This window comes from Chlorocebus sabaeus, chromosome 7 (genome assembly GCF_047675955.1).
Source record: "Chlorocebus sabaeus isolate Y175 chromosome 7, mChlSab1.0.hap1, whole genome shotgun sequence".
NCBI lineage: Eukaryota > Metazoa > Chordata > Mammalia > Primates > Cercopithecidae > Chlorocebus > Chlorocebus sabaeus.
Window position 1 is genome coordinate 135,555,968 of NC_132910.1, and position 27,115 is coordinate 135,583,082.

Sequence of the window (27,115 nt, forward strand, 5' to 3'; positions counted from 1 at the left end):
TTCTTGTGATAGTTTGCTGAGAATGATAGTTTCTACCTGCATCCATGTCCCTACAAAGGACACGAACTCCTCCTTTTATATGACTGCATAGTATTCCATGGTGTATATGTACCACATTTTCTTAATCCAGTCTGTCACTAATGGACATTTGGGTTGATTTAAAGTCTTTGCTATTGTGAATAGTGCCACAATAAACATACATGTGCATGTGTCTTTATAGCAGCATGACTTATAATCCTTTGGGTATATACCCAGTAATGGGATGGCTGGGTCAAATGGTATTTCTAGTTCTAGATCCTTGAGGAATCGCCACACTGTTTTCCACAATGGTTGAACTAGTTTACAGTCCCACCAACAGTGTAAAAGTGTTCATATTTCTCCACATCCTCTCCAGCACCTGTTGTTTCCTGATTTTTTTTAATGATTGCCATTCTAACTGGTGTGAGATGGTATCTCATTGGGGTTTTGATTTGCATTTCTCTGATGGCAAGTGATGATGAGCATTTTTTCATGTGTCCGTTGGCTGTATGAATGTCTTCTTTTGAGAAGTGTCTGTTCATATCCTTTGCCCACTTTTTGATGGGATTGTTTGTTTTTTTCTTGTAAATTTGATTGAGTTCTTTGTAGGTTCTGGATATTAGCCTTTTGTCAGAGGAGTAGATTGCAAAAATTTTCTCCCATTCTGTAGGTTGCCTGTTCACTCTGATGGTGGTTTCTTTTGCTGTGCAGAAGCTCTTTAGTTTAATTAGATCCCATTTGTCAATTTTGGCTTTTGTTGCTGTTGCTTTTAGTGTTTTAGACATGAAGTCCTTGCCCATGCCTATGTCCTGAATGGTATTACCTAGGTTTTCTTCTAGGGTTTTTATGGTTTTAGGTCTAACATTTAAGTATCTAATCCATCTTGAATTAATTTTCATATAAGGAGTAAGGAAAGGATCCAGTTTCAGCTTTCTACTTATGGCTAGCCAATTTTCCCAGCACCATTTATTAAATAGGGAATCCTTTCCCCATTTCTTGTTTTTGTCAGGTTTGTCGAAGATCAGATGGCTGTAGATGTGTGGTATTATTTCTGAGGGCTCTGTTCTGTTCCATTGGTCTATATCTCTGTTTTGGTACCAGTACCATGCTGTTTTGGTTACTGTAGTCTTGTAGTATAGTTTGAAGTCAGGTAGCGTGATGCCTCCAGTTTTGTTCTTTTGGCTTAGGATTGTCTTGGCAATGTGGGATCTTTTTTGGTTCCATATGAACTTTAAAGTAGTTTTTTCCAATTCTGTGAAGAAAGTCATTGGTAGCTTAATGGGGATGGCATTGAATCTATAAATTACCTTGGGCGGTATGGCCATTTTCACAGTATTGATTCTTCCTATTCATGAGCATGGTATGTTCTTCCATTTGTTTGTGTCCTCTTTTATTTCACTGAGCAGTGGTTTGTAGTTCTCCTTGAAGAGGTCCTTTACATCCCTTGTAAGTTGGATTCCTAGGTATTTTATTCTCTTTGAAGCTACTGTGAATGGGAGTTCATTAATGATTTTGCTCTCTGTTCATCTGTTACTGGTGTATAAGAATGCTTGTGATTTTTGCACATTGATTTTGTGTCCTGAGACTTTGCTGAAGTTGCTTATCAGTTTAAGGAGATTTTGGGCTGAGACAATGGGGTTTTCTAAATATATAATCATGTCATCTGCAAACAGGGACAATTTGACTTCTTCTTTTCCTAATTGAATACCCTTGATTTCTTTCTCTTGCCTGATTGCCCTAGCCAGAACTTCCCACACTATGTTGAATAGGAGTGGCGAGAGAGGGCATCCCTGTCTTGTGCCAGTTTTCAAAGGGAATGCTTCCAGTTTTTGCCCATTCAGTATGATATTGGCTGTGGATTTGTCATGAATAGCTCTTATTATTTTGAGATACATTCCATCAATACCGAATTTATTGAAAGTTTTTAGCATGAAGGGCTGTTGAATTTTGTCAAAGGCCTTATCTGCATCTATTGAGATAATCATGTGGTTTTTGTCTTTGGTTCTGTTTATATGCTGGATTACATCTATTGATTTGCATATGTTGAACTGGCCTTGCATCCCAGGAATGAAGTCCACTTGATCATGGTGGATAAACTATTTGATGTGCTGCTGGATTTGGTTTGCCAGTATTTTATTGAGGATTTTTGCATCAATGTTCATCAGGGATATTGGTCTAAAATTCTCTTTTTTTGTTGTGTCTCTGCCAGGCTTTGGTATCAGGATGATGTTGGCTTCATAAAATGAGTTAGGGAGGATTCCTTCTTTTTCTATTGATTGGAATATTTTCAGAAGAAATGTTACTATCTCCTCCTTGTACCTCTGGTAGAATTCGGCTGTGAATCCATCTGGTCCTGGACTTTTTTTGGTTGGTAGGCTATTAATTATTGCCTCAATTTCAGAGCCTGCTATTGGTCTATTCAGGGATTCAACTTCTTCCTGGTTTAGTCTTGGGAGAGTGTAAGTGTCCAGGAAATTATCCATTTCTTCTAGGTTTTCTAGTTTATTTGTGTAGAGGTGTTTATAGTATTCTCTGATGGTAGTTTGTATTTCTGTAGGGTTGGTGGTGATATCCCCTTTATCATTTTTTATTGTGTCTATTTGATTCTTTTCTCTTTTCTTCTTTATTAGTCTTGCTAGTGGTCCATCAATTTTGTTGATCTTTTCAAAAAACCAGCTCCTGGATTCATTAATTTTTTGGAGGGTTTTTTATGTCTCTATGTCCTTCAGTTCTGCTCTGATCTTAGTTATCTCTTGCCTTCTGCTAGCTTTTGAATGTGTTTGCTCTTGCTTCTCTAGTTCTTTTAATTGTGATGTTAGGGTGTTAATTTTAGATCTTTCCTGCTTTCTCTTGTGGGCATTTAGTGCTATAAATTTCCCTCTACACACTGCTTTAAATGTGTCCCAGAGATTCTGGTATGTTGTATCTTTGTTTTCATTGGTTTCAAAGAACATATTTTTTTCTGCCTTCATTTCATTATGTACCCAGTAGTCATTCAGGAGCAGGTTGTTCAGTTTCCATATAGTTGAGCAGTTTTGATTGAGTTTCTTAGTCCTGAGTTCTAGTTTGATTGCACTGTGATCTGAGAGACAGTTTGTTATAATTTCTGTTCTTTTACATTTGCTGAAGAGTGCTTTACTTCCAACTATGTGGTCAATTTTGGAATAAGTGTGATGTGGTGCTGAGAAGAATGCAATTCTGTTGCTTTGGGGTGGAGAGTTCTGTAGATGTCTATTAGGCCCGCTTGGTGCAGAGTTGAGTTCAATTTCTGGATATCCTTGTTAACTTTCTGTCTCATTGATCTGTCTAATGTTGACAGTGGGGTGTTAAAGTCTCCCATTATTATTGTATGAGAGTCTAAGTCTCTTTGTAAGTCTCTAAGGACATGCTTTATGAATCTGGGTGCTCCTGTATTGCGTGCATATATATTTAGGATAGTTAGCTCTTCCTGATGAATTGATCCCTTTACTATTATGTAATGGCCTTCTTTGTCTCTTTTGATCTTTGATGGTTTAAAATCTGTTTTATCAGAGACTAGGATTGCAACCCCTGCTTTTTTTTTGTTTTCCATTTGCTTGGTAGATCTTCCTCCATCCCTTTATTTTGAACCTATGTGTGTCTCTGCATGTGAGATGGGTCTCCTGAATACAGCAAACTTATGGGTCTTGACTCTTTATCCAATTTGCCAGTCTGTGTCTTTTAATTGGACCATTTAGTCCATTTACATTTAAGGTTAATATTGTTATGTGTGAACTTGATCCTGTCATTATTATATTAGTTGGTTATTTTGCTTATTAGTTGATGCAGTTTCTTCCTAGCATCAATGGACTTTACATTTTGGCATGCTTTTGCAATGACTGGTACCTGTTGTTCCTTTCCATGTTTAGTGCTTCCTTCAGGATCTCTTGTAGGGCAGGCCTGGTGGTGACAAAATCTCTAAGCATTTGCTTGTCTGTAAAGGATTTTATTTCTCCTTCACTTGTGAAACTTAGTTTGGCTGCATATGAAATTCTGGGTTTAAAATTCTTTTCTTTAAGAATGTTGAATATTGGCCCCCACTCTCTTCTGACTTGTAGAGTTTCTGCTAAGAGATCTGCTGTTAGTCTGATGGACTTCCCTTTGTGGGTAACCCGACCTTTCTCTCTGGCTGCCCTTAACATTTTTTCCTTCATTTCAACTTTGGTGAATCTGACAATTATGTGTCTTGGAGTTGCTCTTCTCGAGGAGTATCTTTGTGGTGTTCTCTCTATTTCCTGAATTTGAATGTTGGCCTGCCTCACTAGTTTGGGGAAGTTCTCCTGGATGATATCCTGCAGAGTGTTTTCCAACTTGGTTCCATTTTCCCCGTCACTTTCAGGCACACCAATCAGACGTAGATTTGGTCTTTTCACATAATCCCATATTTTTTGGAGGACTTGTTCATTTCTTTTTACTCTTTATTCTACACACTTCTCTTCTCGCTTCATTTCATTCATTTGATCTTCAATCACTGATACTCTTTCTTCCAGTTGATCGAGTCAGTTACTGAAGCTTGTGCATTTGTCACAGAGCTCTCGTGTTTTGGTTTTCATCTCTATCAGTTCTTTTAAGGACTTCTCTACATTGGTTATTCTAGTTAGCCATTCGTCAAATCTTTTTACAAGGTTTTTGGTTTCTTTGCGCTGGTTACATAGTTCCTCCTTTATCTCTGAGAAGTTTGATCAACTGAAGCCATCTTCTCTCAACTTGTCAAAGTCATTCTCCGTCCAGCTTTGTTCCATTGCTGGCGATGGGCTGTGTTCCTTTGGAGGGGGAGATGTGCTCTGACTTTTTGAATTTCCAGCTTTTCTGCACTGCTTTTTCCCCATCTTTGTGATTTTATCTGCCTTTGGTCTTTGATGATGGTGACATACTGATGGGGTTTTGGTGTGGGTGTCCTTTCTGTTTGTTAGTTTTCCTTCTAACAGTCAGGACCCTCAGCTTCAGGTCTGTTGGAGTTTGCTTGAGGTCCACTCCAGACCCTGTTTGCCTGGGTATCAGCAGCAGAGGCTGCAGAAGATAGAATATTGCTGAACAGCGAGTGTTGCTGTCTGATTCTTGCTCTGGAAGCTTCATCTCAGGGGCATACCCAGCCATGTGAGGTGTGAGGTATTGGTCTGCACCTAGTGGAGGATATCTCCCAGTTAGGCTACTCAGGGGTCAGGGACCCACTTGAGCAGGCACTCTGTCCATTCTCAGATCTCAACCTCCATGTTGGGAGATCCACTGCTCTCTTCAAAGCTGTCAGACAGGGACATTTACCTCTGCCGAGGTTTCTGCTGCTTTTTGTTTAGCTATGACCTGTCCCCAGAGGTGAAGTCTATAGAGGCAGGCAGGCCTCCTTAAGCTGTGATGGGCTTCACCCAATTTGAGCTTCCCAGTGGCTTTGTTTACCTACTTAAGCCTCAGCAATGGGGGGCGCCCCTCCCCCAGCCTCACTGCTGCCTTGCAGTTAGATCTCAGACTGTTTTGCTAGCAACGAGGGAGGCTCCGTGGGTGTGGGACCCTCCAGGCCAGGTGAGCGATATAATCTCCTGGTGTGCCGTTTGCTAAGACCCTTGGCAAAGTGCAGTATTAGGGTGGGAGTTACCCGATTTTCCAGGTGTTGTGTGTCTCAATTTCCTTTGGCTAGAAAAAGGAATTCCCTTCCCCCTTGTGCTTCCCAGGTGAGGTGATGCCTCGCCCTGCTTCAGCTCTCGCTGATTGGGCTGTACCTGCGGACCAGCACCAACTGTCCGACACACCCCAGTTAGATGAACCCAGTACCTCAGTTGAAAATACAGAAATCACCCATCTTCTGTGTTGCTCATGCTGGGAGCTGGAAGCTGGAGCTGTTCCTATTCGGCCATCTTGGGCATGCCCCCTCAACTATTGTCTTTTAAAATCAAAATTTGTCTGAAATGGATAGCATTTCGTTTTCTGCTTAACAAGGCAGTGACAGAGAAAGTTTGCAGTTAAGAGAAAGCTGTGTTTTTATTTTACAGATACCTCTTGTTTTAAAGTCTTCTGTGATGTAGAATGAGAGAAACACTCATTTTCTTTTTTCTTTCTTTCTTTCTTTCTTTTTTTTTTTTTTACTTTTATTTTAGGTTCAGGGGTCACGTGCAGATTTGTTATATAGGTAAACTCATGTCACAGGAGTTTATTGTACAGATTATTTCATCACCCAGGTACTTACTAGTATGTCTGGAATTGGTTCTTTTTGGTGGGTTCTTGGTCTCGCTGACTTCAAGAATGAAGTCGTGAAACCCCGTGGTGAATGTTACAGTTCTTAAAGATGGTGTGTCCAGAGATTTTTCCTTCAGATGTTCAAATGTGTCCAGAGTTTCTTCCTTCCTGTGGGTTCTTGGTCTCACTGACTTCAAGAATGAAGCCGTGGACCCTCGTGGTGAGTGTTACAGTTCTTAAAGATGGTGTGTTTGGAGCTTGTTCCTTCAGATGTTCAGATGTGTCCAGAGTTTATTCCTTCTGCTGGGTTTGTGGTCTCGCTGACTTCAGGAGTGAAGCCGCAGACCTTCACAGTGAGTGTTATAGCTCTTAAAGGTGGTGCATCCAGAGTTGTTTGTTCCTCCCGGTGGGTTCATGGTCTTGTTGACTTTAGGAGTGAAACCACAGACCTCCACAGTGAGTGTTACAGCTCATAAACGTAGTAAGACCCAAAGAGTGAGCAGCAGCAAAATGTATTGTGAAGAGCGAAAGAACAAATATTCCACAGCGTGGAAGGGAACCCAAGCGGGTTGCCACTGCTGGCTCAGGTGGCCAGCTTTTATTCCCTTATTTGGCCCTGCCCATGTCCTGCTGATTGGTCCATTTTACAGAGTGCTGATTGGTCCATTTTGCAGAGTGCTGATTGGTCCATTTTTACAGAGTGCTGATTAGGGCATTTAGAAACCTTTAGCTAGACACAGAGTGCTGATTGGTGTGTTTACAAACCTTTAGCTAGACAGAAAAGTTCTCCAAGTCCCCACCCAACCCAGAAGCCCAGCTTGCTTCACCTCTCAATCCCTCCTTTAAACAGGACACCCCAACAGCTGTTGGGAATTGGGCAATGGCCACTCTAGCTACTTCCTGCTGGATAGGGGCAAAGAAGGAGCCCTGCAGTTGTAGTGTCCTTCAGAGGGGAACTCTTTAGGCCAGTGGAAGGGCCAGCAGGTCAGTCCAGGGGTCCTTGGTAGAAGTCATTATTTGAGCTCATTTGGGGTTCTGTTTGTGAGACCATCTGTAGCTTGATGGCCTCGATCCTAGAGGAAACAAATTTGACAAGAAGGTTAAAAATACAGAGCCCAAAGGTGAGTAATAGCAAGATGGCTGCCACAGAACCTAGAAAGGGGAGAAGCCATGTTGCCCAACTCCAGAGGTGGGTATAAGAGTTTGAAAAGTGTTGTCTGATTTCAGAAGCCTTTTCCTGTAAATGCCAGGCAGCATTTTGTACTATCCCTGACTGGTTAGTGTAAAAACAACACTCTTCCCCTAAGAAGGTGCAGAGTCCTCCTTTCTCAGCAGTGAGGAGGTCTAGACCTCAGCAGTTTTGGAGAGTCACTGCTGCCAAAGAGTCTATTTGGGATTATAGAGTAAAGACACATTTAGTTATTTCTTGCAAACTGTTTGAGAAATCCTTTGAAAGTGTGTGGTAGTAGGATAATGAAGTAGATAAACTGGCTATTCCGGTTCTGGTAGCAATAGCCATTCCTAACCCTATAAGTAGGGGTATTAGTTGTATGACTCTGCACTGATGGACTTGAGGTTTGAGGGGTACTGATAGGGTCTGATTTCCTGGGGCAATGTTAATGTTGGGACTTAGAAAGACTAAGGTGCAGGTGCCTGTTCAGTTAGTGGGGAGGCAGATATAGGTCGACATTCCACATAAGAAGAATATACCTGGTTGGGTAGACAGAACTCGTTGTGTATGTTAAAATGGTGGGTGAGTTTGTTGTTTTCATTTTCCCATACTCCTAGAGTACTTGTCAAGGTAGCTCTGGTGAGTGGCTGGAAAGGGGTGTTGGGAGCAAACTGAATGGCTCCCTGTGTTCTGTTTTCCCATTGGAGAAAAAATCATTTTGTATCTACTAGGAAGCATTCGAGAGAGTGATTGAAAGAGGGATCCTGTGGCTTTACCCCTGAAGTCAGCAAGACCATGAACCCACTGGGAGGAACAGACAACTCCGAATGCACCACCTTTAAGAGCTATAACACTCACTGCGAAGGTCTGCAGCTTCACTCCCGAAGTCAGTGAGACCAGTTTCAATCACTCTCTCGAAGGCATTCACTAGTGGTGGGGGCGCTGCTGCAGGGAGTCCAGGGGTGAATGGTCATGCAGGGAGTATGTTTGCCATTACAAAACCTGGACTGTTTGTTAAGTATGGAGGAGGTGATGATTTTGGGGGGCCCTAAGAAGCAGACAAGCCATCTGAATGGAGCTGTTTGGGTGACTTGGAAGTTACTATGATCAGTTGGGGCTTGAAGTTGTAGGGTGTAATTACACTGATGGGGTAGTAGGTGCCCCTGGGGCAGGCCTGATAACAGGTTGCATTGGATACATAAAGGGGCTTGGAAAGTTAAGATAGTATTCATAGTTACAGGGCCATGTGTGGGCTTTTCATTGCTTGTGTAATAGGTGAGGTTGGAAATGTAAGAACATAAAAGTTGGATTGCACGTCCTGTTAGGGTATTCTTGGTCCTATCAGAGATGGGGAAGTTGGCTAATGATTGCATATTTAGAAGTCAGAAAGGGTCTTTTCCTTCATAACGAGGGTGGTAGGTTAAGTTGGTAAAGACCCAATTTTTTGCGGGAATGGAAGTGGCAACGTAAGCAGAGGTTGATAGAGAGGTACAAAGCCAACAGTCATTTGCCAGGGAAGGATTGGACTGGTTTAACAGAGAGTGGGTTAAGTTGAGAGTCTTGTAGAGGTAATTAGGAGCTAGTGGAAGGAGAGGGGTTATTGTATGAGGTATCCAAGGAAGCAGAAGGGATAGATAGGCAAAGAGTAAATAGGAGGGTAAAGACAGTGCTCTGGAAGATGAGATCATTTTATCCAGGCTGAGTTAAAGGTAGGAGTAAATTGCTGTCAGAAGGAAGGAAGATAGAAAGAAGGTTGATGTGATTAGGATTTTCATCCCAGCAGGAGCTACAGTATATAGTCCTATCACAAAGAGTATGGTTAGTATGCTACTTAATAACATGATGAAATAGTAAAAGGATTCCATTAAAGGGGCAAGGAGAGGTGTTAAAGATAAAGATTATGTAGGTTTTCCCTTATCTTTTTTAAGGAAGAAGGGGTTTTTCTTCAGGATCAGTGGTAGGAGCCTTTTTAGTCTGGGATGTTTCCTTCTGAAATAGGAGATGCAAGTCCTCCAATGGTTCGCAGGTGTATCAAGGCTGGTCTGGATGATCTTGGAATTCCTGAGCTGATGGTCCCTCAGGTTCTATGAGCTGCAGGTTCCTCAAGGGGTGTCCAAAATTTAACTCAGGTGTGGTGAATCCAAGATTCCACTCCTGCCACCTTAACTGCGTGGGGGTAGAGAGGATTACCGAGTATGGTCCTTCCCACAAAGAGTCCATAGATGGGGAGGTAGAGGGGAGAGATTTGATCGACACTAGATCTCCTGGTTGAAACAACACTGTTTCCTGTTCTCTGTGACATCTTTCAGGTAGGTTTTTAAGGTTTTGTTGATATTTTGCCAAAGAAGTTATATCTTTGACCAAGTTGGCCATTTCCTGATCAAGTAGGAGGTCATTTGTGAGAAAAGGTCATCCATACAGCATTTCATATGGACTGAGCCCCGTTTTGTGAGGAGAATTTCGGATTCTCAACAAGGCCATGGGCAAAAGAGTAGGCCATGGGATATGAGTTTCTTGTGTTAGTTTCCTTAAGTGTCTCGAGTGTTTCATTTGCCTTCTCTATCTCCCCTGAGGATTGTGGCCTCCAGGCGCAGTGAAGGTGATATTATATCCCTAGCATCCTGGAAATTTCCTGAGTTATCATGGCTCTAAAAGCCAGGCAATTGTCACTCTGTAAGCTTTGGGGAAACCCAAATCTAGGAATTATTTCATGACTTAGTACTTTAATCACTTCCTGAGCCTTCTCTGTCTTGCAAGGGGAAGCTTCTATCCAATTTGTAAAGGTATCAACACAGACCAATAAGTATTGAAATCCCTTTGACTTAGGCATATGGGTGAAGTCTAACTGCCAGTCCTCTCCAGGATAGTGACCTATTCTTTGTTCCCCCAAAGAGGCCTTATGATGGACCAAGGGATTATTCCTTTGGCACACTTCACAGGATTGACTACCTGTTGGATGGTCCAGAGGAGATTTGGCCCTGAAAATAGGGATTTGGCCGTTTGATGAGTGTTTTTCATACCCATATGAAAAGTTTGGTGGAGGGTTTTAAGTATTTTCCACTGGCTGGCTTCGGGTATAAGTACCTTTCCTTCTTCTGTCATTAACCACCCCAAGGGGAGAAAAGTATGCCCCCTTGAAAGTCCCCATTCTGTTTCAGTTGTGGAATACTGGGGCTTAATCTCTTGGAGGGGTTTTTTCCATACCAAGGGTCCTTTCGTAGGTATTCTGTAGGTCCTTCTGTAGGGGCAGTGCACCTTCCAGTGATTGCCTTGGCATGGTGGACATGGACGAGGGGGTGGCTTGTTTCTCATTGGACAATCTTTTTTAAAGTGTCCTTGTAAACCACACTGATAACAAGCTCCACCAGGTGATTGGCCTGCTCCATTTTCTGTCCTCTCTGAACCACCAAGGTTTGTCTGTCTGAGGGCCATCACTAAGGCTGTGGCCTTTCTCTGATCTCACTTTTCCTTTTGGGCCTGTTCCTCTTGGTCCCTATTATAGAACACCGAGGTTGCCAGGTTTAATAATACCTCCAGATCTTGTTCAGGCCCCAGGGCTTGCTTTGGAGCTTTCTCCTGATATCTGTGGCTGATTGGGTAATAAATTTATCTTTTAGGATCAGTTGACCCTCAAGTGAGTTGGGTGACAGGGGAGTATATTTTCTTAAGGCCTCCCATAGCCACTCGAGGAAAGTAGAAGGATTTTCTTCCTTTCCATGAGTTATGGTAGATATTGAATAATTCATGGGCTTTTTCCTAATTCTCCTTAGTCCTTCTAGAACACAGGTCAACAGATGTTTGTGACTCCAGTCCCTATGATCTGAGTCGAGGTCCCAGTGGGGATCCATACTGGGGATGGCTTGCTGACCAGTAGGGAATTTGTCCCTTTCTTCAGCTGTCATTCTATCATTTACTTGACTAAGATACCAAGTATCTCCAAACTCTCAGGCTGCAGCTAAAGCCGCATTCTTTTCATTAAAGGCCACAGTTTGATCTAACAATAGCAGAACATTTCTCCAAGTGAGATCGAAGGTTTGCCCTAGACCCTGTAGGACATCTATGTACCTATCAGGATCATCTGAAAACTTCCCCAGGTCTGCCTTGATCTGCTTTAAATCAGAGAGGGAGAAGGGGACATGCACCCGGGTTGGGCCAAATTCCCCTCCCCCTACAGCTTGAAGGGGACATAACCGATAGCCTGGGGGGTTTTGTGGTCCTTTTGAGATTTCTTTGCTTATTTCCTTCTGGGTAGGGGAGATTAGAGGAGGCTTATCATTAATAGGAAGGGGAGCTATAGGGAAGCTAGGATATGGATAAGCTGAGAGGTCCTCCTGTGGGGTGTAAATTGCAAGCTTTGCATAGTTGTGTATTCTCCTTCAATGAAAAGAAAGCTTGGACATAAAGTATTTCACTCTATTTGCCTTCCCTCTTACAGAAAAGGTCAAGCTGCAGGACAGTACTGTAATTTATATTTCCCTCAGGTGGCCATTTTTCCCCATCAGAGAGAAAATATCAGGGCCAGGCCATAGCGCAGAAAAAAATGAGCTGCCTCTTTTTCAGGGTTTGTAGGTCAAATTGGTCCCGATGACTTAGGATGCATTTCAAGGGTGAGCCTGTTGATGCCTGAGTGTTTCCCATCTGAAAGACAAAACCACCCACAGTTTTGATTTGTTTGTTTCTCCCCCGCCCAAGAACTCTCAACAGTCCCTGGACCCTGCTGATCAGAATATTTGCGCTCACCAATGCAGCAGCAGAAACACTTCTTGCCCAAGAACCCACAACAGTCCCTGGACCCTGCTGATCAGAATATTTGCGCTCACCAATGCAGCAGCAGAAACACTTCTTGCCCAAGAACCCACAACGGCCCCTGGACCCTGCTGATGGGAACAGTTGTGCTCACCTGACGCAGCAGCAGAAACACTAGTTTTCCTCGTAGACCACAAAGAGGACCGAGGAAAGTCGGATTTAGTAACCCTTACTGACACATCTTTGAAAACCTGCACTCTTGCCTGCCCTCCTAGACCACAAAGAGGACCAAGAAAAATTGGATTTAGTGGCCCTTACCAATGCCTTCTCGAAAACCTGTTAGAGTCCTAAACTTTGTCCTATCAGTATTGGGACTTTACCACTGTCCAATAAAGATGTTATGCCCCCAAAATGAAGTGGAGGGCCATACCCTGAAGGAGGGAAGGGATCTCCAGAGTTGGAAGAGTGATGCCTTTTGTCCTCACTTACGTGAATAGGAAGGATAGAATTTCTGAGGCTCCCCAGGTCATAGCTTCAGGAATAGCTTTTGTTAGGCCTGCTTGTCTGAGGAGGGATCCTAAAATTCCAGATAAGATAGTCCCCCCCTGCTGACGGTGCTTTGGGCAAAAACTATGTGTTTCTGATTGGTGAGCCCGGGCGCCTAAAGAAGGTAAGAGAGTCCTGAAGTTTATACTAGAAATCATTCTTATAGGAGAAACTAGAAAAGCACCAGAGACGGGGAGTGGTTTTTAGAAGCAGGACTAGCCTCAGAGAAGAGAGGCAAGAGGAAGTTTGTCTGATAGGCATTAGGACTCAGGAGGCAAAGGTCAGGATAGATAGGATAGATGGGCAAGTCTCACTTGGGCAACATGACTTTGAGAGTTCTGCTTATGGCCGCAGGGTCAACCAACTTGTTGTCAGGACCCCAGAGCTGAATGGCTTTCCTCTCAGTTGACCCTCAGTACAGGAAGTACAGGAAGCTCAGCCCAGAAGTACAGGAAAAGTGGAAGCTGGTTCCGGGCAAACCAATGCTCCCAACTCCGAAGAGTCAGGGGTTGTTAGAGAGCCCTTTCCCAGAAAGCCTGACACCTGTGTCTTTAGTCCAGAGGCTGCATTAGTCACTTTTAGCTGGGTGACAAGTGCCCAGTATTTAGCTCCCGAATTCTAAGGAAAAATAGGACTGAAAAGCTAAAGGGGTCCGATGGTACTCACCACTTGGCAATAGGCGATAGTCCCTTCATGGTCGCCAAAATGTGTCTGGAATTGGTTCCTTCCTGTGGGTTCTTGGTCTTGCTGACTTCAAGAAGGAAGCTGCAGACCCTCATGGTGAGTATTAAGTTCTTAAAGATGGTGTGTCTGGAGTTTGTTCCTTCAGATGTTCAGATGTGTCTGGAGTTTCCTCCTTCTGATGGGTTTGTGGTCTTGCTGACTTCAGGAGTGAAGTCGCAGACCTCTGCGGTGAGTGTTACAGCTCATAAAGGTAGTGCAGACCCAAAGAGTGAGCGGCAGCAAGATTTATTGTGAAGAGCGAAAGAACAAAGCTTCCACAGCATGTAAGGGGACCCGAGCAGGTTGCTGCTGCTGGCTCTGGTGACCAGCTTTTATTCCTTTATTTGGCCCCACCCTTATCCTGCTGATTGGTCCCTTTTACAGAGTGCTGATTGGTCCATTTACAGAGTGCTGAATGGTCTGTTTTTACAGAGTACTGACTGGTGTGTTTACAAACCTTTAGCTAGACACAGAGCACTGATTAGTGTGTTTACAATCCTTTAGTTAGACAGAAAAGTTCTCCAAGTCCCCACCCAACCCAGAAGTCCAGCCAGCTTCATCTCTCACTAGGTTTAGTACCCAATAGTTATTTTTTCTGATCGTCTCCCTCTTCCCAACCTCCACCCTTAAGTGAACCCCAGTATCTGTTTTTCCCCTCTTTTTGTGTCCATGATTTCTCATCATTTATAAGTGAGAACGTGTGGTATTTGGTTTTCTGTTCCTGAATTAGTTTGCTAAGGATAATGGCCTCCAGCTCCATCCATGTTCTCACAAAAGACACAATCTTGTTCTTTTTTGTGGCTGTGATATGGCTCCGATGAATAGAGGAACACCAGGGTTCTTGGTCCTCATGCCAGTTTAGATAAAACGACATGGACACACGTGGAGTGGTTTTAAGGAGTGGAGAGTTTAATAGGCAAGATAGAAGGGGAAGGAAAGAAGAAGAAGCGCCCCTGTACAGAGACAGAGGGAGGGGGCTCCAAAGCCAAGAGAGGGAACCCCCGGGGGGCAGAAACCAGTCAGGTATGCATGTAGAGGCTGGAGGAGGTGGTGTCTGATTTGCATAGGGCACGGGGATTGGTTTGACCAGGCATGTCATTCATGTAGCCAGCAGAAAAGCTGGCCCTCCCACCCTAGCCTTTTAATATGCAAATACAGGGTGCCCTGATGTTCTACAATATGGGGATATGTGGGAGCGGCCATGTTGCCAGGCACATGTTGGAGCAAGGGCAAGAAGGCCACGGGAATCACCATGTTTGGGTGGACCCAGTTTCTAATGACCTGCATTTGCATATCAAAGGTTGCCAACTGGCTGGGTGCCGTGGCTCGAGCCTGTAATCCCAGCACTTTGGGAGGCCAAGACGGGCGGATCATGAGGTCAGGAGATCGAGACCATCCTGGCTAACACAGTGAAACCCCGTCTCTACTAAGAAAATACAAAAAACTAGCTGGGTGTGGTGGCAGGAGCCTGTAGTCCCAGCTACTCGGGAGGCTGAGGCAGGAGAATGGCGTAAAACTGGGAGGCGGAGCTTGCAGTGAGCAGAGATCTGGCCACTGCATTTCAGCCTGGGCGACAGAGCGAGACTCCATCTCAAAAAAAAAAAAAAAAAAAAAGAAGTTGCCAACTGACTCCAAGAGCTGGGGCTTTCCAGCTAGACAAGAAATGACAAGAAATTTAAAAATGAAAACTTCCCAAGGATGCCTTTTCCTCTCTATGTGCCTAAAATAATTTCTAATAACTCCTACAACAGGGCTGCATAGTATCCCAGGGTGTATATGTACCACATGTTCTTTATCCAATCTGTCATTGATGGGCATTTAGGTTGATTCCATGTCTTTGCTATTGTGAAAAGTGCTGTGATGAACATCCATGTGCATGTGTCTTTATCGTGGAATGATTGATATTCTTCTGGCTATATACCCAGTAATGGGATTGCTGTGTCAAATGGTAGTTCTGTTTTTAGCAATTTTTTTAGGAATTGCCACATTGCTTTCCACAATGGTTGAACAATTTATACTCCCACCAACAGTACATAAGCATTCCTTTTCTCCACAACCTTGCCAGCATCTGTTATTTTTCAAATTTTTAATAACAGCCATTCTGATTTGTGCGAGATGGTGTCTCATTGTGGTTTTGTTTTGCATTTCTCTAATGATCAGTGATGTTGAGCTTTCTTTCATATGCTTGTTGGCTGGCTGCATATATGTCTTCTTTTGAAAAATATCTGTTCATGTCCTTTGCCCACTTTTTAATGGGGTTGTTTGTTTTTTGCTTGTAAATTTGTTTAAGCTCCTCACAGATGTTGGATATTCAACCTTTGTCAAATGCATGACGTGACACGAGAAAATATTTGCAAATATTTCTTCCCATTCTGTAGGTTGTCTGTTTACTTTGCTGAGTTTATTTTGCTGTGCAGAAGCGCTTACGTTTAATTAGATCCCATTTGTAAATTTTTGCTTTCATTGCAATTGCTTTTGGTATTTTTCTCATGAAATCTTTGCCCATTCCTATGTCCAGAATGGTATTTCCTGGGTTGTCTTTCAGGATTTTTATAGTTTTGGGTTTTACATTTAAGTCTTTAATACATTTTGAGTTGATTTTTGTATATGGTATAAGGAAGGGGTCCAGTTTCAGTCTTCTGCATATGGCTAGCCAGTTTTCCCAGCACTATTAGAAATAGAATACAAAGTCCTTTCCCCATTGCTCGTTTTCATCAGCTTTGTTGAAGATCTGATGGTTGTAGGGAAAAACATTCAATTTTATCTTTCCTCTTTCCACTCAGGGCTCTCAAATGAGGATGTTCAGTCAGTAATGCAGTCACTGATAATATCTCTGGCATTACAAAATTCTTTTAACTTATTAACTTATTATCAGTAATCTTATTAATTAATCTTATTGTTATCTTTTTTGTTTGTTTGTTTTATAAGTTCTATGTTTCTATTTTTTATAAGTCTCTAAGAATGAGACTCTGCCATGCAGGCTGGAGTGTAATGGCACAATCTCTGCTCACTGCAACCTCTACTTCCCAGGTTCAAGCAATTCTCGTGCCTCAGTCTCCCAAGTATCTGGGATCACAGATGTGCACCACCACAGTGGCTAATTTTTGTACTTTTAGTAGAGATGGAGTTTTGCCATGTTGGCTAGGCTGGTCTCGAACTCCTGGCCTCAAACGATCCTCCTGCCTCAGCCTCCCAATATCTTATTATTAATAAAGTGTCTTTCATTGAAGATGGGTTCTGTAAACTTGGAAGTGGCTTCTGTTATGCAAGTTTGGGTATGAGTGGAACAAAGAAAGAGGCTGAACACTGGCCCGGCCTTGCTCTCCCTTCCCTTCCCCTCCCTTCCCTTCCCCTTCTCCTGGTCAGTGTCCAGTGTTCAGTGGCAGAGCTGAACAACTACTTAGAGAATATGAATTTGAAGGGACATCAAGTTATTAGTCTGCCTCAGGCATCCACAAGTCTAGGTTAGTCTTACAAGATGGTTGGCACCAGGGGCAAATACACAAAATTCTTAAAATTTTAGAGCTGGGATGAATCTTAGGTTTTAGTTAAATTAGCTCAAATGACACTGCTCATTATTGGCAGAACCAGGACTGAGCCAGGGTCTCTGAATTCCTATTCCAATGCCTTCTTCATGATAATTTGCTACCATTAGTTGTGTGACCTTGGGCAAGTCACTTCACTTCTCTAAGCTTCAGATTCCCCATCTGTAAATGGATAAAATGATCCATCTCAAGTATTGTGATGAAGAATGAAAGTATGTAAGGTGCATAGAATAGATGAGAATAGAAAAGAGTAGGATAGTGCTATGGACTGAATATTTATGTCCCCCCCCCAACTCCAATTCATATGTTGAAATCATAACCCTCCATGTTACCACATCTGGAGGTGAAGACTCTGGGAGGTAACTTGGTCATGGCAGCAGAGTCTCATAAATGGAATTAGTTCCCTTATAAAAGAGGCTCTTTGTCCCTTTCGCCGTGGGAGGACACAGCTGGAAGCTACCATCTGTGAACTGGGAAGGAGGTCCTCACCAGACACTGAATCTGCCAGCATCTTGATCTTGGACTTCCCAGCCTCCAGAACTGGGACAAATATGTTTCTATTTTTTATAAGCCACTTGGTTTACAGTATTTTGTTAAATAACCCAAATGGATTAAGACAAATAGTATAGTCTGGAACACAAGTTAGGATTCAATAAAAAGTGCTGATAGTGATGATTGATATTATGGTAAGACATGTCATCTAACTCTCTAACCAGGGAGATCAATATAATTTGGCTCCATCTTACTTGAATTAAAAATCATGATTTTTCTCCTACTTATCTTCTTTGGAACACTATGTATATCAATCATACTTACTTATGTTTCTAAAAGCCTGAGAAGACACCAGTTAGAAGCTAAACAGAAAGGAAATGGAGACAAAAAAAAAACAAAACAAAAAACACTTGAGGCCAAGTGCAGTGGCTTACGTCTATAATCCCAACACTTTGGAAGTATGAAGAGAGTGGATCACTTGAACCCAAGAGCTGCAGACCAGCCTGGGCAATGTGGCAAAACACTGTCTTTAAAAACAAAACAAAAATTAGCTGGGTGTGGTGAAGCACACCTGTAGTCCCAGGTACCCAGGAGGCTGAGTTGCGAGGATCACCAGAGCCCAGAAAGGTTGAGGCTGCAGTGAGCCATGATCATCATGCCACTGTGCTCCAGCCTGGGCAACAGAGTGAGACTCCATCTCAAAAAAAAGGAAAAGAAAAAACTTGAAATCCAACTTCCAATCCATGCTGAACTTGATTAATGAACAGTAATTAGGCTTCCTCTCACAGGACTTTACTTTTCCTCTTGCAAAGCCAGAGATTATTCTGTTATTTAATGTGCTAGTGAGCTCTAAATGTGTGTGGTTTTAAAATGGCTTCTCACCATGAAGTGTGTTTTCCAGGAAACACGTTTTCAGGTCAGTTTTTACAGGCTCTCCTCTTATATATGTCTTGCCATATTCCCTGTTGGAGGAAAAACTGTGTCCACAGTGATGAGCCCAGAGGTCTCCCATGGAGACAACGGTTTGCTCCACCTGTGGTCAGGTGGTCTCAGCAAACTCATTCGAGGTATCTATTATTCAAGTTGTTTTTTGGTTTTTGGGTTTTTTTTTTTTTTTTTTTTTGAGACAGGGTCTTGCTCTGTTGCCAAGGCTAAAGTGCACTGGCATGATCACAGCTCACTGCAGCTTCGACCTCCCAGGCTCAAGTGATCCTCTCACTTCGGCATCCCAAAGTGCTGGGATTTCAGGCGTGAGCCACCATGCCTGGCTCATTCTTCGAGTTTATTATAAAATCATGCTGGTGTGCCTTGTATTATCTTACCTCCTATGTTGTGGTGGTTTAATGACCCTTCCTTTAAGAGGCAGAGCTTAATTCCCCCGACCCCACAATTGCGGACTGGACTTAGTGATTCACTTCTAGCTGTTAGAATGCAGCAGAGGTCCTGTTCTCCTCCTCTGCTAATTGTTCCCCCTGTTGTTGTCCCCATTTGTATTAAGGGCAACTCATCCTCTTCCTGCTGTCTCTCATACACGATATCCAACTTGCCTTCAAATCTTGTCAGTTCTATCTTTAAAATACATCCAGAACCATTTCTCATCATCACCTGTGCTACCACCCTAGTCCCAGCCAGCCTCCACTCTCAGCTGGATTTTGCAACAACACCTAACTGGTCTTACTTCTACCCTTGCCTCTACAGTCTGTACCCAACAGAGCAGTCAGAGTGATCCTGTAGCATTTGAGTCAGGTTACGCTACATCTGTGCTTATGCCTCAGCCAAGCGAAGCCAAGGCTCTTATAAAGGCCTGCTAGGCGTTGTGGTGACCCCATTCCATTCCCAGGCACGTCTTTAAGCTCATTTCATCCTCTCCTCTTGCTTGCTCCTCACGGGTCCTGCTTATTCCTTGAACGCTTGGCTTCTGGTTTTCACCTGCTCTTACTTGCCCCACAGATATGCAGATGACTTGCTCCCTCTTCTGATCTTCGTCCAAATGTCAACTCCTCTGAAAGGTCTTTCCTTATCATCCTATTGAAAATGTTACTCTTTCCCTTCATCATTGTCTTTTTAATAGTATTCTTATTGTGGAAAAATATATGTAATATAGAATTGACCATTTTAACCATTTCTAAGTGTAAAAGTTGTGGCACTAAGTACACTCACAACGCTGTATCGTCTCTATCCATTTCCATCCTACAAGATATCCAATTTGCTTTCAAATTCTGTCAGTTCTACCTTTAACATATGTCCAGGACCATTTCTGGATGAGTTTGCTGAGACCAGCTAACTGGCCACGTGTTCATTATCCCAAACTGGAACTTCACTTCATGGCCATGTCCACGGCCTCTTACTCAAGCTATTGGTGAGGGAGGGATTCCTGCCCTGGGGTTACCGGATGGCCAAGCACTTGACACATGACATCAGAAAGGTGAGATCAGCAGCAATTCATTAGTCACATGTAGTCACAGCCTGGAGGAAAAGGATTCCACACACCACACGGGACTGCACTCTGTAACGGAGTGAAGATCGAGGGGCTGGCGGAGGCAGGCTTTGTAGTATCAAGGGGGTGAGTGACCCCTGTTCCCAAAGGAAAGTGTGATTGGTTTGTTTGAATAATTCCATGGGCTGGTGGGGAACTGAAGCCCCCTTCAGGGATGAGCAGGAGCTGCACCTGACCCCTTGATAAGGAGGGCTCTTTGGGTAGGAGGCCTTACCCAGGGAAGCAGAGTGGGAAGGGGACCTTGAAGTTAGGTCATTGTAAAAGGTAAAGTAGAGGTTCTTCTTCAAAGACTTTCCTCCCCATCTAATTAGGAATAAACAGTAACTTCTCTTGGAAGCAAAATTTATTCAAAGACCTGTGCTAATATTCTTAAATATCTGCTAGGTGTAATAAAGAAATCAATGTACTTCATGTTCTTAGCTCCCACAATTTAGCCTAAATATTTGCCCTGGCATGCTTATTTATACTGGTCCAAGTGAGCATTAGGTCATAGCCTGTTCCTCTTCCTTATTAGAAGGTGTTTTTACCTTTCTCAGCATTCCACAAGTTACTTCCTCCTTTCTTTGTTCTCCTCTGCCTTTGCTTCTTTTAAAAAATTCTAAGTTGCTAGCCAATTGGGACAAATACAGAATGTGAGGTCCCGTTCCAGCCACTGGAAACAGGACACAGCAGTAGGGTGGACACATCAGGTTATAAATGACCCTATCTCCTTTATTCAGTGTACTCACGTGGCAAAACTGCTGGCGAGTGTACCCTTTCTGCGGAAAGTAAAAATGGCCTTGCTGAGGAAATTAAAGTGCTATTTCTTTATGGCACTGGGGAACAAGCATTTCTAACAGTCATTCAAGGTCCTCTTAGTTCCACCAGATGTCAAGGCAGCACTTAATATTGAGCCTGAATTTTAGGCCTTACACCAAAATTATTCCCTATTTCCTTTCCACGTTTTGTTTTTCTTTTTAGCACTTACCATCCACATTTTACTTATTCCCTTATCATCTACCTGCTCCCACTAAAAGGCCCTCAGGGAAAGAATTTCTATTTGTGTTATTTGCTGCTATATCTTTAGTGCCCAGAGCCATACCCAGCACATAGGAGACACATAATAAATATATGTTGAATTAATCAACAGTAATATTCATTTCCTACTTTGTCGCTTCCTTCCAAAGAATGTAATTTTCTTTTCTTACTTTTAAGATTCTTATGAATCATCATGAATTAGATTTCAGCAACTGATAAAATATTGCTTCTACAAGTAAATTGGGTAGAATTTGTGTTTCGAACGTGTGGCTGCTGTTAAGAATGGTGGGATGGGAGAGATGAAAGAGGCCTTCGAGCCCTTGGACTCCAGCCTGCTTTAGACAAGAAACCCAAACACCAGGGGACAAGATCCTGCTGAGGTCTCACATTCAGCAGGGGAAGGCCTGAGATTAGAAACCCTCAGATCTGTGACACCTGATCCAGTGCTTTTTTTCCCTTTTATACGAATTAGACTCTAAGGAAATATAATAAAACAAATTTTAAACTGCTTACTCAAATTTTTGGAAGTAATTATGTCTGAAGTTAAGGTGAAAGTTAAAGATGGTGTTTTAATATCGTTTTTATTCGAGGACCTTAAGTTAAAAAAAAAAAAAATTTCCCAAGAGACAGGTGAGATGTGCTGTTTGACATTTGTCAACAGCAAGTGTAATTATCAAGGTCAGAGTGAGTTTCGCAGTGATACAGCCCAGCGTTACCTGTCTCTGCATATCACGTTTCTAGCCAACTGACCTCACCATCTCGTCAAGCCTACAGAACTGACAGTTTACTCCAGGAGGAAGTCTTAAAAATTTGAAGTGGAGACTGGAATTTTATTTTAAAAGCCTATTTAAAAACAAACTTTAAAACAGCAACTATCAAATATAGGAGGATGAATTACCAACTGCCCAAATGCGAATGATGATTCTGCCAATTCTCTGACTGCTCATTCTGCAGAGATGCTTGCAAGGGGCTGGCTAAGGGCTGAGTCCAGAGCCTGGATTCTAGACCTTCATTTACCAGTAAGAGATTTCATGACCTGGGGCTAGCCAGGCAGCTTTTTGGTATTTCAGTTTCTTCATCCATACAATGGGGCAATCATACCTCCCCTACCTGTATTTTACAAGGTGTTATTAAATATAATTAAACACTGGTGTGAAGGTGCACTGGCTGTCGTGGGAGCCTAGTTGCTACCAGGTCATCATACAAGAGACCTTTTACGATCACCATTCCACACTCTTCAGAGGCCTGTTTTGCAACTTCCCCTTCCCCCTCAAAGCTCCAGCACCTTCTCTCCTTTCTTTACCTTGTGGCTACCCTTGCTTCCAATTTCACTGAGACTATTGAGGCAGTCAGAAAAGAGCTTCCACAGAGGCACCCACTCCAGCCACCCCAGTATCTGAACCCACACACTGTGTTATCTGGATACGCTTATCTAGAACCAGTTTCTAGTTTCACTGGGGGTTTTTCCCCATTGTTTTTCAATTTTCTATTTTGATTACTGCTCTAATCTGTAACTTGGATTTATTTGTTCTTCTTTGTCCAGCTTCTTAAGGTGGAAGATTAAGTAATTTTTAGATCATTCTTCTTTTCTACTTTAGCACTAAAGCAATATATGTTTCTTCTATGCATTACTTTAGCTGCTTCCTACAGATTTTAATATGTGATGCTTTTATGATCATTCAGTTTAAAGTATTTTGAAAATTTTCCTGTGGCCCTTGGGTTATTTAGGAGTGAGTTGTTTGATTTCTAAATATTGAGGGATTTCCCATATATCTCCTAATTGTTAATTTCTAATTTAAATTCAGATATTTGGTCAGAGAATATATGTTGTATAATTTTGGTTATTTTAAATTTATTAAGACTTGATTTATGGCTCAGTATTTGCTCTACTTAGTGAATATTCAATGTACATTCAAAAAGAATATATTTTCTGCTGTTGTGAGGTGGGGCGTTCTATAAATGTCAATTAAGACAAGGTGGTTGGGGCTGGGCCCAGTGGCTCACTTCTGTAATCCCAGCACTTTGGGAGGCCGAGGTGGGCAGATCACGAGGTCAGGAGTTCGAGACTAGCCTAGTCAATGTGGTGAAATCCCGTCTCTACTAAAAATATAAAAAATTAGCTGGGCGTGGTGGCATGCACCTGTAGTCCCAGCTATTCAAGAGGCTGAGGCAGGAGAATTGCTTCAACCCGGGAGGGAGAGACTAGAGTGAGCCTAGGTCAGGCCACTGAACTCCAGCCTGGGCGATAGAGTGAGATTCCATCTAAAAACAACAACTACAACAACAACAACAAAACACACACACACACACACACGACGAGGTGGATGGTTGATAGAGTTGTTTGAGTCTCCTATGGCCATACTGATTTTCTGTCTACTTGATCTAAGGTTATCAAGAGGAGTGTTAAGTCTCTGGTTGTAATTAAGGACTTGCTTATTCATCCTTTCAGTTCCACCCATTTTTGCCTCATCTGTTTTGAAGCTCTGTTATTAGATGTCTATACAATTAGGGCTATTTATTGTCTTTTTGAAGAATTGACTTGTTTATCATTATGAGATATTTCTCTTTATCCCTGGAAAGATTCCTTATCCTGAAGTCTACTTTGTATCAATTCATGTGGTCACTTCAGATTTTATATGATTAGCATTTGCTTGGTATGTCCTTTTTCATCCTTTTACTTTTAACTTCTCTATATCTTTATATGTATGAATTTATTTTCATAGTTTAATTTTTAGTTGACAAATAATAGTTGTACATATTTATGGGGTACAATGTGATATTTTGATACGTGTATACATTATCAAATGATCAAACCAGGCTAATCAGCATATCTATCACCTCAAATATCTTTATTTTTAAAGTCTATTTCTTATAAACAGCATACATCTGGATATTGCTTTTTGGTCTTTGTCATTTGATTGGGGAGAGCTAAGGCCCTTTACATCTAATGTCACTGTCAGTATGGTTGAGTTTAGGTCTACCATCTTAATATCTCTTCTATCCATTATTTGTGTTTCTTTTTTCCTTCTTCTGGATTAATATGTTTTTAATGTATTATCCATTGGTTATTACTTATATCTCTTTGGGGTTTTTCAGTGGTTGTTCTAGGGTTTATCATAATATTATGTCACTTCCTGTAAAAGGTAAGAAACTTACAATAATACACTTTCATTTTCTCCTTCTTGTCCTTTGGATTGTTACTGTTATGCATTTTATTTCTATATATCTTATAAAACTAACAACACATTGTTATTATTTTGTTTTAAGCAAATAAGTTTTAATAAAATTTTGAAAACCAGGAAAAAGTTTTTTGTGATCACCTATGTGTTTACCATTTCTGGCGCTCTTTTCTCTTTTCTACGGATCCAAGTTATCATCTGGCATCATTTTTTTTTAGCCTTAAAAAGAATCTTTTAATATTTCTTGCATTACAACTCTTCTGTCAACAAATTCTCTCAGCTTTTGCATGTCTGAAAGTATTTTGCTTCCTCTTTTTTTTTTTTTTTTTGAGACGGAGTCTCGCTCAGTCGCCCAGGCTGGAGTGAGCCGTGCGATCTCGGCTCACTGCAAGCTCTGCCTCCTGGGTTCCCGCCATTCTCCTGCCTCAGCCTCCCGAGTAGCTGGGACTACAGGTGCCGCCACCACGCCCAGCTAATTTTTTGTATTTTTAGTAGAGATGGGGTTTCACCGTCTCGGCCTCCTAAAGTGCTGGGATTACAGGCATGAGCCACCACGCCCAGCCTTTGCTTCTTTTTAATGATATTTTCTTGGAATATAGAATAGAGAGGTGACAGATTTTTTTCTTTCAGCATCTTAGGGATTCCATTCCATTGTCTTCTGACTTGCATTGTTTTTGATGAGAAATCTGACGTCTTTTCATTTGGCTATTTTAATACCTTTTCTCCTTATGTTTTCAACATTTGATTATGATGTGCCTTAGCCTGATTTCTAAAAATTTATCCTGCTTAGTGGAGCTCCTTAAATATGTGGGTTTAGAGTTTATATTGAATATGGAAACATTTCTGCCACCATTTCTTCAAATATTTTTTACCTCCCTTCCTCTCTGAGACTGTAATTATAAATACATTAGACTTCTTTATATTGCCATAAGGTCACCAATGCTAAGTTAGTTTTCTTCCCCAAGCATGTGTTTCTCTCTCTGTGCTCCTGTTTGTATAGTTTCTATTGCTATGTCTTCATGTTAACTGATCTGTTTTAAATACACATTTTAATCTGCTATTAAGCCCATCTGGTAAAATTTTTATTTACAATATCATATTTTTTAATTCTAGAAGTTATGTTTAGTTCTTTTTTGTATCTTCTGTCTCTCTCCTTATCATATTCATGTTTTTCTTTGATGCTTGAGCTGTTATAAGAGTTCTTTTACTGTCTTGGTTGGTAGACTCCATCACTTCTGTCATTTCTGGGTATGATTACATTGACGAATTCTTCTCCTGGTATTGGCTACGTTTTCCTGCTTCCTCACATGTCTAGTAGTTTTTGATTAAATGTTGGTTTTGTTGAAAGCCTAGATTTCATTGTTTTTCTTTGAAGAGTGTTTATTTTGATAGGTAAAGTCACTTTCTTTATCCTTTTGCATCATTCATTTAAGATTTGTTTGGGCAAGTCTAGAGTAGCTTTTACTTTGGTGAATAACTGAGGATTAATAGTCAACCTCTACTACTAAGGTGTGACCCTTCTGAGGTCTCTGTTAAACGCTATGAGAGTGCAAAGAAGTCTTTCCACCCTAACTGATCATAACTCAAACCTCTCCCACCCGCATGTGAGTCCTGAGAATTGTTTAGATCATAGCTTGTGATAGTTCCTCATCCAGCATTGTGGAGGCCGACTCTGGGCATCCACAGTTTACTATTCAGCTAAATTCATGAGGACCCCAACCCAAGAGATTTACGAAGACTCTGTCTTCACAGTACCCATTGCTGGCACTCCACTCTGCAAATTCCAGGTGCCTCAGCCTCTTCTAACTCTGCTCTGTCGCTACTCAGTAAGTCTGCCTTGCTCTGCCTGAGTTCTTCCTCCTTGTCTTCTGCCTCCAGGCAGAACCTCTGGATGACTGCAGGGTTCACTCATTTATTTCTCTTCTCTCAGGTATTACATTCTTTCCTAATTTTCTAATTGTTTATAGCAAGAGGGCAAGTCCAGATATGGCCCTCCTCTAAGCAACTATCTAAAGCTATCTAAAGCTAAAACCTCCTTTTGTGTGCCAAATTCTGTCTTTCTCATCTACTAAAGGACATATTTTTGACAATTCTTCCCTGACCCTCACATCCTTCCCTCTAGTTACACTGGTTTCCTTACAGTTCCTTGAACACGTCTTGCCTTGCTAAGTTCCGTGAGGCGGAGATCTTTGTATATCTTGTTCTCTGTTGTATCCCAAACTCACATAATGGAGGCTGGCATAATAGTAGACTGCTCAATAAGTACTTGTTGAATGAAAATGACCAGATATCACCCAAAAATAGTGAAAAGGAGTAAATGTTTTCATCTCTTTGACTCTGGAGCAGAGGTGAGCAAACTATACCCTGCAGGCCAAAATACAGAGAGCTACCCCTTCCTCCCCTACTTTTTTTTCTCTTTTTAAATTTGAAACAGAGTCTCACTCTATCACCCAAGCTGGAATGCAGTGGTGTCATCTTGGCTTACTGCAGCCTTGACCTCCTAGGCTCAAGCGATCCTACCGCCTCAGCCTCCTGAGTAAGTAGCTGGGACATGGTGGTGTGCGCCACCATGCCCTGTTAATTTTTTTATTTTTATTTTTTTTTGGTAGATACAGGGTTCTACCATGTTGCCCAGGCTGGTCTCAAACTCCTGGGCTCAGGCGATCCACCTACCTTGGCCTCCGACAGTGCTGGGATGACTGGTGTGAGCCACTGCGCTCGGCCTACTAACTGGTGCTTTACAGAATTTGTTGACTCTTGATGTAGAGGGGCATGCTGAAGAGAGAATTCAGTGACCTCTTGCTGCTCACACAAAAATCCAGCCACTGAACCCAAAGACTGAAACACACCTAGATCTGGGTGGGGAAGTCAGACCCTCAGTAGCATACAAAGACACAGCAACCTCACTCTGGGGGATAAGTTAATCTCTTGAACTCCTGTGCTCAAGCGATCCTCCTGCCTCAGCCTCCTAAAGGGCTAGGATTACAGGCATATA

At 42.1% G+C, this 27,115-nt stretch overlaps 1 long non-coding RNA gene across 1 annotated transcript; it reads right to left on the reverse strand.

Annotated features, from left to right (window-relative positions):
• Window positions 1–11,774: 11,774 nt before the first annotated feature.
• On the reverse strand, window positions 11,775–14,025 carry LOC119620562 (uncharacterized). Its single transcript, XR_005237043.2, has 2 exons — window positions 13,334–14,025; window positions 11,775–12,013 (listed from the first exon to the last, which is right to left on the reverse strand). It is a non-coding gene; the product is annotated as an uncharacterized lncRNA (long non-coding RNA).
• Window positions 14,026–27,115: the final 13,090 nt, after the last annotated feature.